At 47.5% G+C, this 12454-nt stretch overlaps 1 non-coding gene across 1 annotated transcript; it reads right to left on the bottom strand.

Annotated features, from left to right (window-relative positions):
• Nucleotides 1-325: 325 nt before the first annotated feature.
• On the bottom strand, nucleotides 326-399 carry TRNAI-AAU (transfer RNA isoleucine (anticodon AAU)). The gene has a single exon. It is a non-coding gene; the product is annotated as a tRNA-Ile (tRNA).
• Between the last annotated feature and the right edge of the window lie 12055 nt (nucleotides 400-12454).

Below are 12454 nucleotides of genomic sequence, written 5' to 3'. Positions count from 1 at the left end.
CAATATGATTTAATGATGCCTACATAACCCATGTGCTCTTCCCTCCATCTCTCTTGACTTCTGGAATTCCCACCAAGAACCCGAGAAACCGCACCTCTCAGAGAGGAAGTGTGCTCTTCAGAGGCGTACCCAGTTCAAACAGTGCTTCATAAAGTGAAGTTTCAGAGACCCTTGAAAACATGGAGGAGGCAGGTTTAGCGAAGGGGGTTACATGGCACTATCAAACCCCACCCTGGTACAAATATTAGACCAGTAAATTACATTAATAAACAACCTTGTACTTTAATGCATGACATTTGTCTTTCGAGAAAAAAAAAACTTACAGTGGCCAGTACGGGGATCGAACCCGCGACCTTGGCGTTATTAGCACCACGCTCTAACCAACTGAGCTAACCGGCCCTAAAGGTAACAGTGCAAAGGAATGTTTTCATTATATAGAACTGGGTCACAAATAGAGCATTCTATGTTATCATAGGTGCAGAATCAACACATTGAGGCGCTCCGACAGTTCTGGGTTGACTCATTTGCACATACAAGGAAAGATCACGTACATTAAATCACGAATGGTACTGAAGGCGCTTCATTAATAACACTGACACGATTAGCAACTACAGGTAAAGATAGACCCAAGACCAGCATCACTCCACAGCTCCCCGCCCCCTCCCACGTACTTTAGAAAAGGACTGGTCTCTGCTGAGCAGCACCGCGCATGCTCAATGTTCTTCGCGTCCTCCTCCCACCGAAAACACGGCATACCACACACTACCACAAACTGGCCTCTATGTCCCTAACCCTTCACTTTCTGTACCCTTTTTTCGGTACCACTTTCCCAATCCCTCCCCGACCACCACACTTTCAAATACCTCGCTCACTTGATATAATTTTTTCTATGATCCCCTCGAGTACACAACTTGTACTTTCCAAACGGATAGAGGGCTGTTAATCCATCATTTTATTCCCTACTCTTCATAGAATGTCACATTTTTCCAAAGATGTGAGTACACCACCGTACAACCTCTAAACTAGCACAATACACCTGCACGTGCTCAAAAATAGTAAGACACTAACTGAAAGTGACTTCGTGAGTGCCCGGCTTGCGTAGATTTGTCGGTCCCGTGCGCCCGGAGTAGACAACATAAAATATCGGACTCCGCCCACTTCGTGGGACGCTAGTCCGAGACCGAAAAAAGTGGCTGGGAAATGTCAACAGGTCGGGTAAAAAGGAGGACGAGTTTTCAAGTTGCCATTACCCGCTTAATATTTAATAAACTCTGAAAGAAGAATAAAGGTGAAAGGCGGAGTCCACCCAGCTGGGACCTGTAGTATACATGAACATCTCCACAGTAGATGCTTCAACCCCCTGAGCTATCGTGGAGCATACGGCTGTGTGTGGAGGGGTGGGGGTGTGCTTTGAAACTGGAAGTCGCATCTTCAACAAATCTCTGTCTTGCTGTGTTTCCAAGAACCGAGCCGAGAGCGGGGGTTTCCACCCTGTCCTCATTACAGTATAAAGGCGGAATTATGTCATGGCTCGCGCGGCGTCTCTCTCCCAGCAGCATCACTTACACCGAGGCTGCCCTGCGGTTCACCCCGCAGCCCCAGCTTGTTTTTACGTCTAGGATTCTGGGAGGAATAAGAGGCAGATCCGTAAACTTCTGATAGTGCGCTAATCGCAGGTTCACCCACGGGTCAGCCAGGGAAAGCTGGCTGTATCAGAAGGTAAACACTGGGCCACCCTCCCGGGGCTGCTTATGGCCACTCTCGGATTAACCGGCAGCTCCCAGTCAGCCACCGGCCCGGTGCCACGCAGGGCTACCCTCGGGGGCGGGCGCGGTGCCACGGGGGACCTTGTTGTGGGGAAGCTGTGTGGAGGTCCATTTACCGGATAGGGCGGAGTGTAATGGACAACGCACATGGGCACCTTTATTGGTGCCATATTTGATGCCATGAGCGGCTTGCTTCTGAAATTCTAGTCTGCACAGCAATTTCTCGTAAAAAAAAAGCAGGTGCCATGGCAAGGCGTCCACATTTTATACCAGGATTTTTTGTCAGATAAGTTTGCGACTCTTGTTTGTAAAGTATGTTAAAGTGTAACGCACACTAATAACTTAGAAAACGATTAATTGTTTTAAGGGGCATACCATGACCTTGCCCATTTCACATCATATTAGTAACTGCTTTCGTTCTTCTATTTTACACCATGTCCAAACTCACCAGGACAACAATGGTGTATTCGGGCCACTAATTACGTACACGCAGCCCCACCGCCGTCTTTCTACACAATAATGATAATTAACAAAACAAAATGGCGGCCACGCCCTGTTCTCTAGTCAACGCCAGACATGGGGAGCCAGTAATTTTAAACAAGCAACTAGAATTACCGGCACTGCAGAGTTTTGGGAAAGCCTGTCAAAGTGGCAAATCCTGCTGGGGCGTAGTCGGGTGCCATAATGTGATCAAAGAAAATGGCTACCGTGCTGTCCTGTTATTGAGTATACTCGGCGAGAGGTCTGGATCCGGGTGCTGGAGAGAAGCACTTCCGGGTCACCATGGGCAGCGCGGCGGCCCCTTCAGGTCACTGCAGGCGGTGCGTCACAGCGCTTCACAATAGGAACAGAAATGATCCATGAGACGAGTAAGCAGTTACAAAAGCAGACGTTAAGTTACATTAGGCAAAAGTGACAATTGTGAGCAAACAAAATACAAGAGGTAGCAAAGGGTACATTACAGGAGAAATAGACTGGGACCTCGGTGAGAGGGGGGTGTAACGCCCATCACTATAAAAGGGGCGGGGCTTAAAAAAGAGACAAAAACGCCCCGATTCGCGTCAAGGCGGGGCATGAACTGAGTGACGCCCCTCTCCTCCAATGGCTGGCCAGCATTTACGAGGCCAGCCAATGGAGAAGAGGGGCGTGTTCAAGCCCCTATACTAGACAACATAAAATCTCGGACTCCGCGCACTTCGTGGGACGCTAGTCCGAGACCTAAAAAATGTCACCCATAACAAGCCGGCACTTGGAAAATAAGCGCATAGATATGAACTATCTCTTGTGTACAAACACAACTGAGAAGCTGCCTAGCATGAAAAGGGAAGTGAACATCATACCTTCAATTTTAATGCACAACATTTGCTTACGTAGGGTGCGAGCAGTGGTTTCCCTGTCAATTTGCCCCAGATGGCAAAACGCTCAAACATCCGAACAAATAAAAAGTACTCACCCTCAACTGCCATCACCAATAAAGAGAAAGAGTTACACATTTGGCCCAGGCTCTTGCTAAACCCTATCCTGCTCTACTAAATGTATGTCACACAGCTATTCTCTATGTTTCATGTGAAGGGGGTGAATTGTCATGTCACTCCTGCTCCACTACTGCTACGTTTAAGTCCCCTTCCTTATCCAAAACCTGTAGTAAGATTCAAGCCAAGTGACCCACTCTGATTGCCACCAACCTATTTTTTTTCACTTTAACATCTATAATCACTGAAGAAAACGAATGGGACTAAAAAGCATCAAACAATATTATCATACAGCAACCTCTCCCATAGCCAACTTCAGAGAATTGCTATTGCAAATAAACTAGTTTACCACCTCTCTGAAAGGTACCAGTGTGTCCAAGTGTCTGATGTGCTGTAAAAACTCATTCCACAGCATTGTGGCTTCCTGTGTGTAAAGCTAGCGCCTGGCTTCCTGTGTGTAACGCTAGCGCCTTCAACTGCACATTGGACAAGTTACAACCAGAAAACTTCCCTTAAAATTCAGACGGCATGCTGGCACCTACCACTGGAAATGTTCCCCATGAGGTTTTTACAGCTTTTCCCACATAGGTTGTCATGAACTAACGATAAAGTATTAACTATGCCCTCTTGAATAGCGTGCAATATGTCCAACAAAAGCATTTTGACGCCTTGTAAAATGTTTGAAGCTCTCTGTAAATGCAAATCAGTGCTTTAAATTAGGGATACCCTTTAGACCTGGGGTCATTCTCTGGAATGGCACTATGTACAAAAGGTAAATCAGCCTCAATCCTGCTCCCATAGTAACAGTCCAAACTGAACTGACAGGCAATGTTCCACCAGATGAGGGGCCACAAAGACCTGCAGACTGGTTTCAGTCTTGTTGCGCCTCTTCACTGTGATGCAGCTTGGATCCTACAGGACAGGACATGCATTTGGACATACCAATTAGCTAGCCATATTTCAGTGAAGATCTATGATGCCACAAAACCAACTCCTAAGACAGCACAGGCCCTACTGACACAGTGTATAGTAATGCATGTCCGGTGGAGGAGGATACTGTGGGGCTTAATACCCTCGAATGGATTATATGAGCCATCAATTCCACAATACCTTAGGCTGTACCTGTAATCACCTTGCCATGTTGAGGGGTGCAGCTTAACAACGCAGTTACCTCGCACAACGTCCTAACAGTAGGGAACTACTGTTAAGAAGTTGTGTGACATCACCACCCACTTAGGGCTTTTGTAAAAAAAAAATTTTTTTTTTTAATCTCATGTTCAATACAATACAGATAGATCAGACAAATACATTGCCTTTAATTTAGTTAGACCCTACAGTACGTCTTGGTGTGGAGTTCCCTCTATACATGCCATACTACACAGGGTCAATCCTAATCCTAACCCAAATAGCAGCCATAACAGCTTTCTATATCACCTATTCCCTTGCCAACCAACTCACTGTAAGTGGCTTTAACTGTCCACTTTGAAAGAAAATCAAGCTAACGCCCAGACTACCCTCCTCAACCTTCCCTTGCTGTACCGTCCCAAACATCTGTTTGGCGTATATACCAGCTTGTGGTACTCGTGACTGTCTCCTACTTTGCAACTAAACACTGCCCCCAAACACATCCCTCAGTCCCAATTGTACCAGACAGCCCCTCTGTTTTCTCCTGTTATAATTACCATTCCTCCCCATTATAGTTGTATCCTTCCCCCTATAAAAGATCCTTCCTACCTTCTCAAGTAATGCTGCCACTTCGTCAAGATTGATGTAAAGAGTTCAAATGTCGGCAAGTTTGTTGGGGTCAGGGATGGATACCTTTCACCCACAGCGATCACTACTGCATGTGTATTTGGATAACACTTCTTTCAAGCAGAGTATAGTGAGTTCCAGGAGCAAACTGCACAGCTGAAACCCAGTGTGTTTTTCTGTCAGGAGAACGTCTTATAAAGCCTTGTTTCGGTTGGACTGAACCAAAGGTAAAACCATGTCCCCACATTCTAAATTCTTCTACCTGTCCCTCTAAATATGACCACCCTAACTACCTCCCATCCATACGAGGAAAACCCATTAACTCGAACCCCGTCCCACAACTGCGGCCCTATCCGATGTGTAATATAATTGTTTCACAAGCAGGTCTTTAAATCTGCTGGGTCCCTCCTGGTCTCAGACCCTATAGTAATAAAAACACAAAATGAAACGGGTCCCTTTATGGCTTCTATATTCATGTCCTTAACTTTACTAGTACAAACACTGATCCAGTTCTGTACAAGGATTGTAAAAAAAAAAACGTTACTGTGAGCTAGGTTGCTCCTGTTTAGAATCCATATTCTTTCCTTAATGCTTGCATTTCCTAAGAGTGTTTGCTTTTTCCAGGATGTTCTGGTATTTTCTTTCCAGAAGCATATTACCCTTGTGTAGTGCATACTTTGAACGGAGTTGCCCACATGTGTTTTTAAAGGGAACAATTGAGTTGAGGTTGAAGGCAGTTTTTCACAGGGGGTCAAAAGGTGTTCAGAATACGTGATCATCCGATCCTTGGCCTCTTTGCAAAGCATACAGATCAATGGTTGTGTATGCCACCTGTAATTGTGATTCTAAGCCAATGTGTGAGGAGGGTGGCACGGGGATTTTAATTTACATGTTTAAACCACGCCCCTTTCATGGACCCCAATACCCCCAAAACTTAAAGCCTTGCTCAAAAGTCCACAATTTTTACATTTCCCAATGCACCAGCGGTCTTCTCATTCCACCAGCGGCATCCATCACACTCCCTCGTCTCGGTAGTACATACTTTCTTATACTTAGCCCATGGCCTTTCTGCGACTGATGCCATCTACCTGAATCCCTCCCAGATGATCCGCTATGTCGTCTCCCCACCCCCCTGACTCTCCAATGTGGATTTATTTTGATGCTTCAGGAAGCGTTCCAAGCAAATTGAATGTTGAATAAACCATTTTAGTAGGGTGATATGGGTTTGCAAAGAGGGCAAGCTTATGAAAGTGTAATAAGTCCGTTTCCTTATCAGGATAGTGAAGATGATTGAAAAGCGGGGGACACACCTTTTCTATTTTCTCGTTTATTATTATTGTTAAGTGACACCCTTGTGACGAGGATGAATTGATAAGCTATGTATAGCTGCCACCTTATAATGGATAAGCATTCATGACACAGCTGTGCCCCCACCCCAGAATAATTAAAATATAGATGCTCATAACCCCCATCTCTAGGCGACCCTCTTTCTTCCGGACTGTACCTGCTCCTTGACAGCCAGCCTCAGGGGCGCCAATACTTCTTCCATGGCTTTCCTAGGCAGTTCTGGCTCTAGCTTCTGCCGCTTCCTCTGCGGTTCTCTCTCCTGCAGACGGCGGGGTGCGGCGGCCAGACCCCGGGTGGACCGCTGGAGCAGGGGGCTGCGCTGGCCGGGGAGCAGAGTGCGGCAGAGCAGGGTTCTAAGCAGCAGCATGGACCGGCAAAGGCGGGGCTCCGGGCTGCATGATGAAATCTCTGCCTGGCCGGCTCCGGAGAGCGACCCGGTAATTCATCAAATGCAGAGCGTGATTCCTGCTCAAAAATAGCGGCCATGTTTGAATGGTGCAGTTATCGTTTGATAACATTGCAAGTTCGCGGGTTTTTATACAAACTATACATTGGACATCTTTAATGGCCTATTATTTTTGTAGATACTGTTTCAAAGGAAGATGAACAGATAGTATGAGTAACATTTTTTCTAAAAATAATGTTTTATATTGTTTAAGCATCACAGTAAATATTTGTGCTTGAAAGAACATGCCACGTACAAGCAGCCCCACCGCCGTCTGGACTGGGACCTCGGTGAGAGGGGTGTGTAACGCCCATCACTATAAAAGGGGCGGGGCTTAAAAAAAGAGACAAAAACGCCCCCGATTCGCGTCAAGGCGGGGCATGAACTGAGTGACGTCCCTCTCCTCCAATGGCTGGCCAGCATTTACGAGGCCAGCCAATGGAGAAGAGGGGCGTGTTCAAGCCCCTATACTAGACAACATAAAATCTCGGACTCCGCCCACTTCGTGGGACGATAGTCCAAGACATAAAAACACTGTAGTTAGGTGCCGCTGTATGGGGACTACACGGAAGTTAGAAAAACACCAACAACCAACAAAAAAGAACATTACAAAAACACTAACACAACTAAGCCAATAGCAAGCGGGAAAACTAATAACATGAAATTTTACCCTACATACTAATTACTTTATTCTCGCTGAGACAGCGCATGCAGCGCATGTGCTGCCAAACACGAGACCTAAACATTGACTTTCCTGTTGTGATTGATCAAAATTTGAGCCCTAATTGTTTGGAGAGTCTATTTCATTGGTTGAGTTGTCGGATCTTTTGATGTGATTAATTCACTCATATTGAATTGTTTGATGGTTGCTTTAAAAAATATTTGTCTTGTGTCCTGATGATGACCTTTGAGTGACAAGGTCGAAACGCCAGCATCATTCCCTTTGGCAATTAAAGAGGACGCAGTCACTGTATCATTGATCTTGTAATTTAGTGTACATTTTGTTTATTATTCCACTGCCATTGTGTTTGTTTGTATACACTGTAATTTTTGTCTTTATATGTTATTATGTGTAACCCCATGAGCTCCATTTTGTATTCTGCAATACGTTATTTTAATGACATGAAGGTAATTTCAAAAACTTTTTGCCTGTGGAAATCTTTATTTGCACCTTAAGTGTGTTTTTGTATATATCGTCAAACCTAATTCTTTTATGTAAAAAAATTCTTCCCTGAACCACTGTAGCTACTATATTGTTTATTGCCTCAGGTTCTGGGTAATAGGGTTGACCCTGTTGCAGGCAGCTGCTCTCTCCAACCCAGCAATGCTGCTGGGGTGGGAGAGTGCTTCACTGCACATATGGGTTTGGCCGGCCTCAAATAGCCGGCCAAACCCACATGCGCAGTGAAGGCAGTGCCCAACACTCCTCGTTCAGTTTCTCGCCACCCTCTCCCAGCCTCCAAGCCTCAGCTCTGAGAGAAAAATAAAACAATAAATAACAGCCACACCAGGCTTACTTGTCCTTGTGGAGGAGCAGTGGCAGATCTGGATGGCTGTTCCAACGTTAGACATACATGACTTTGTGTTTTTACCCGTGCTTGTACTCACTTGTGAGAACATGCAAAGATAGAGATCATTCTTTTAGAGGTGCAAGAGCATTGTTGTATTGGAACAGATAATCTGAATCACAATGATCTGGATTTGCCTTGGAGAGGAAGTGTACATGCCACTGATAACAATACATCCTCAAAGACACTGCATCACTTAAACTCTCATGTACAGCACATAGTGTCACAACATAGGTTAGTGTCTGGTGCCTATCCCAGCTTGGGAAAGCTCAATCAATCAATCAATCATGCCATTTGTATAGCGCACTACTCACCCAGGAGGGTCTCAAGGCGCTTGGGGGGAGGGGTATGCTACTGCCCGAACAGCCAGGTCTTGAGTTGTTTCCTGAAGGCGAGATGGTCCTGGGTCAGCCGAAGGTGGATGGGGAGGGAGTTCCAAGTCTTGGCAGCCAGCTAAGAGAAGGATCTTCCTCCGGCGGTGGCTCTTCGGATGCGTGGTACGGCTGCGAGGGCGAGGCTGGTGGACCGTAGCTGGCGGGTGGGCGTGTAGAAGGTCAGGCGGTCGTTGAGGTACTTGGGGCCCAGGTCGTGGAGAGACTTGTGTGCATGGGTGAGGAGCCGGAACGTGATCCTCTTGTCGACGGGGAGCCAGTGCAGGTTCCTCAGGTGGCTGGAGATGTGGCTGCATCGGGGGACATCCAGGATGAGTCGGGCGGAGGCGTTCTGGATGCGCTGGAGTCTTTTCTGTAGCTTGGCTGTGGTTCCGGCGTAGAGGGAGTTTCCGTAGTCCAGTCGGCTGGTGACGAGTGCCTGGGTGACAGTCTTCCTGGTCTCGGTCGGGATCCAGCGGAAGATCTTGCGAAGCATACGCAGGGTGTTGAAGCACGATGAGGAGACGGCGTTGACTTGTCTGGTCATCGAGAGGGAGGGGTCAAGGATGAAGCCCAGGTTGCGTGCGTGGTCGGTTGGCTTGGGTGCGGTGCCCAGGGCTGGGGGCCACCAGGAGTCGTCCCAGGCGGAGGGCGAAGATCCCAGGATGAGGACTTCCGTCTTGTCCGAGTTCAGTTTCAGGCGGCTGTCCTTCATCCACTCGGCGACGTCTTTCATCCCTTCGTGTAGGCAGGCTTTGGCGGTGTCGGGGTCTCTGGTGAGGGAGAGGATCAGCTGGGTGTCGTCGGCGTAAGAGATGATGTTGAGGTTGTGCTGGCGTGCGATGGCTGCGAGAGGTTTCATGTAGATGTTGAAGAGGGTGGGGCTGAGTGAAGATCCTTGCGGGACGCCGCAGATGACTTCGGTGGCCTCGGAGCAAAACGTGGGGAGGCGGACTCTTTGTGTTCTTCCGGCGAGGAACGAGATGATCCACTCCAGTGCCTTCTCTTGGATACCGATGTTGCTGAGGCGCTGGACTAGGGTGCGGTGGCAGACCGTATTGAACGCAGCGGAGAGGTCCAGGAGGATGAGGGCCACTGTTTCCCCCTTGTCGAGCAGGGTCCGGATGTCGTCGGTGGCTGCGATGAGGGCGGTCTCGGTGCTGTGGTTGGCTCTGAAGCCGGACTGCGAGTGGTCGAGGGATCCGTTCGTCTCGAGGAAGGCGGTCAGCTGTCTGTTGACGATCTTCTCGATGACTTTAGCAGGAAAAGGGAGGAGCGAGATGGGGCGGAAGTTTTTGAGATCGGTGGGGTCCGCTGTAGGTTTCTTCAGGAGGGCGCTGATCTTGGCGTGCTTCCAGCTCTCCGGGAAGGTGGCGGTGTTGAAGGAGGCGTTGATGATGTTCCGGAGTTGGGGTGCGATGGTGGAGTCGGCCTTGTTGAAGACGTGGTGTGGGCAGGGGTCGGTCGGTGATCCGGAGTGGATGGTGTTCATCGTGCGGGCTGTGTCTTCGGTGGTCACCGTGGTCCAGATGCGAAGGGTGGTGGTGGGGGGCGTTGGTTCGACGGTTGGGTGCGTGGGTGGGGCGCCGAAGCTGTTGTTTATGTCGGCGATCTTGCGGTGGAAGAACGAGGCGAGGGAGTCGCAGAGGTCTTGTGACGGAGTGATGTCGTTGGTGCCGGTGCTGGGGTTGGAGAACTCCTTGACGATAGTGAAGAGCTCTTTGCTGTCCTGGGCGTTGTTGTCCAGTCGTTCCTTCAGGGATTTCTTCTTGGTGGCGCGGATGAGCTGGTGGTGCTTGCGGGTAGCGTGTTTGAGGGCGGTCATGTTGTCGGTGGTCCGGTCGAGGAGCCAGGCTTTCTCGAGGGTGCGGCAGGTCTTCTTGGAGTCCTTGCGGTCGTCGGTGAACCAGGATGCCTTCTTGCTTCTGGGTCTGCTGGGAGGGTTCTTTAGTGGCGCGAGGTCGTCGGCGCAGGCGGTCAGCCACTGTGTGAAGTTGCGGGCTGCTTCGTTGGGGTCCGTTGTGTTGGCGGGTGGGGTCTGGCTGAGGGAGGTGGTGAGCTGGTCTGCGGTGATCTTGCTCCAATTCCTGTGAGGTACCTGTTGCGGGTGGTGGTGGGTCGTGGAAAGCTAGCTATTTCCTTCCCACTCCGAGGCCAGGTAGAGACTGTGTGCCCCCTCTTTATTGCAAAGTGCTCACAAAGAGACAGGTTAAAACGTCAAAAAATATGAAAGCACATGCATGTCAAAGACCAAAAGGTCTTGGCAACGAGATAAAGAACCAATAAAAAACGTATACTGCAAGACATGTAAAGGGATGACTGGTAAATGTATTTACAATGATCTTATCCCATCCATCCGAGAGGCATTGGTAAGCTCATTTAGAAAGGTTGTATGTCAAAATATTATCTATAAACATCGTACTACTAAAATACTGTGGTCAAAATATCGAGCACGACCATATCAAGAAGGTAAGCGCAAAAAGGTAAGTTTAGATTTACTATTCTTAACTCCACATTTATGACCCTTGAATATATAGGCAAGTTGCGTATATGTGGAGTAGTAAAGTTAAGCAAACCTATACCTACTTACCCAGAAATACTTATCTTGTTGCCATTTTGGTCCTTGATATTTGTCCTCCATGTTTTAGAAGCACATTATTGTGAAGGTGGTATTAAAGTGGAATAACATATTGAATTGAGAATTGAGACATAGATCAGGAGGGACCAGGAGACATGATACGTATAGTAACATTTGTAAAGGTGAAGCCGAAAACAATGGCAAATTGAACAATCTCAGGTGTATGAAGGTAACAGATCAAATTTTTCACAAGGGCACAGCCCTCTAGCTCCTCTTGGGGTCACCCAAACACAGCCCTTTTTAAATTGGCTATGTGCTGACTGCTCCCTACTCCCTTCATCTACCTTCCTTCAAAGGCTGGAAGTTCATCTCTGAGCATTGATATTAACACAAGGTAATGAGAGTGTGACAGAGATGGGCAGAATCATAATATCTACAAATAGTTGCAGGTAGAATTGGTGATCATATATAATCTTCTCAAAAACGTAAATGGGTAATAGATTTTTTTTCTGGAGATACACAAGGTGATGGCTTCTACAACTACAAAGCATATTGTTTCTTGTTATCATTCAGTTAAACAGTCTCCAAAACCAATTCCATAGTCTGATTGCTTCTTGTCAGATGCTGAGAATTCCTGCAGTCCAATCGCAGGGTTCGATTATGGTGAGCCAGAGAAACATTATACTTCTCAATGTGCTATGAGGAGTCTAGTTATCACGAAAGTGATTATGGATGTACACTTGTGATGCGTGTTTACCCTAAAATTGATACCTCACTAGAACCTGTAGGCGTAGCTTAGGCAAAACGGTACTTTGGTGCAAATTGTGTCTATCATGTGTAATTCGGTTAAGCACCACAGTCTTTCAGTCAGCAATACAGAGTTACAATATAAATGCCCACTGACATTATAAGGCCTACTCTGGATCAGCACCAATCCTTGATGGGTCTCTTCTGGGACAGGCTGCAGTGGTGGCCAAAACGGCTGCGGTGGTGGTGGGGCGGGAGGTGAAGCGGTAAGGAGTTATAAAAGAAAACAAAAAGATAAATTCACTTACCTCCTCGCTGCTCTGTCCCACATCGTCTCTCTGTCGAACAGGAAGCAGCCAGGCTCCCTGAGCCAATCACAACACTGCATTGCAGCATTGTGATTGGCTC

This window comes from Lissotriton helveticus, chromosome 3_1 (genome assembly GCF_964261635.1).
Source record: "Lissotriton helveticus chromosome 3_1, aLisHel1.1, whole genome shotgun sequence".
In the NCBI taxonomy this organism is placed as follows: domain Eukaryota; kingdom Metazoa; phylum Chordata; class Amphibia; order Caudata; family Salamandridae; genus Lissotriton; species Lissotriton helveticus.
Note: the sequence above shows the minus strand (reverse complement) of the source record. Positions and strands in the feature narration are given on the sequence as shown.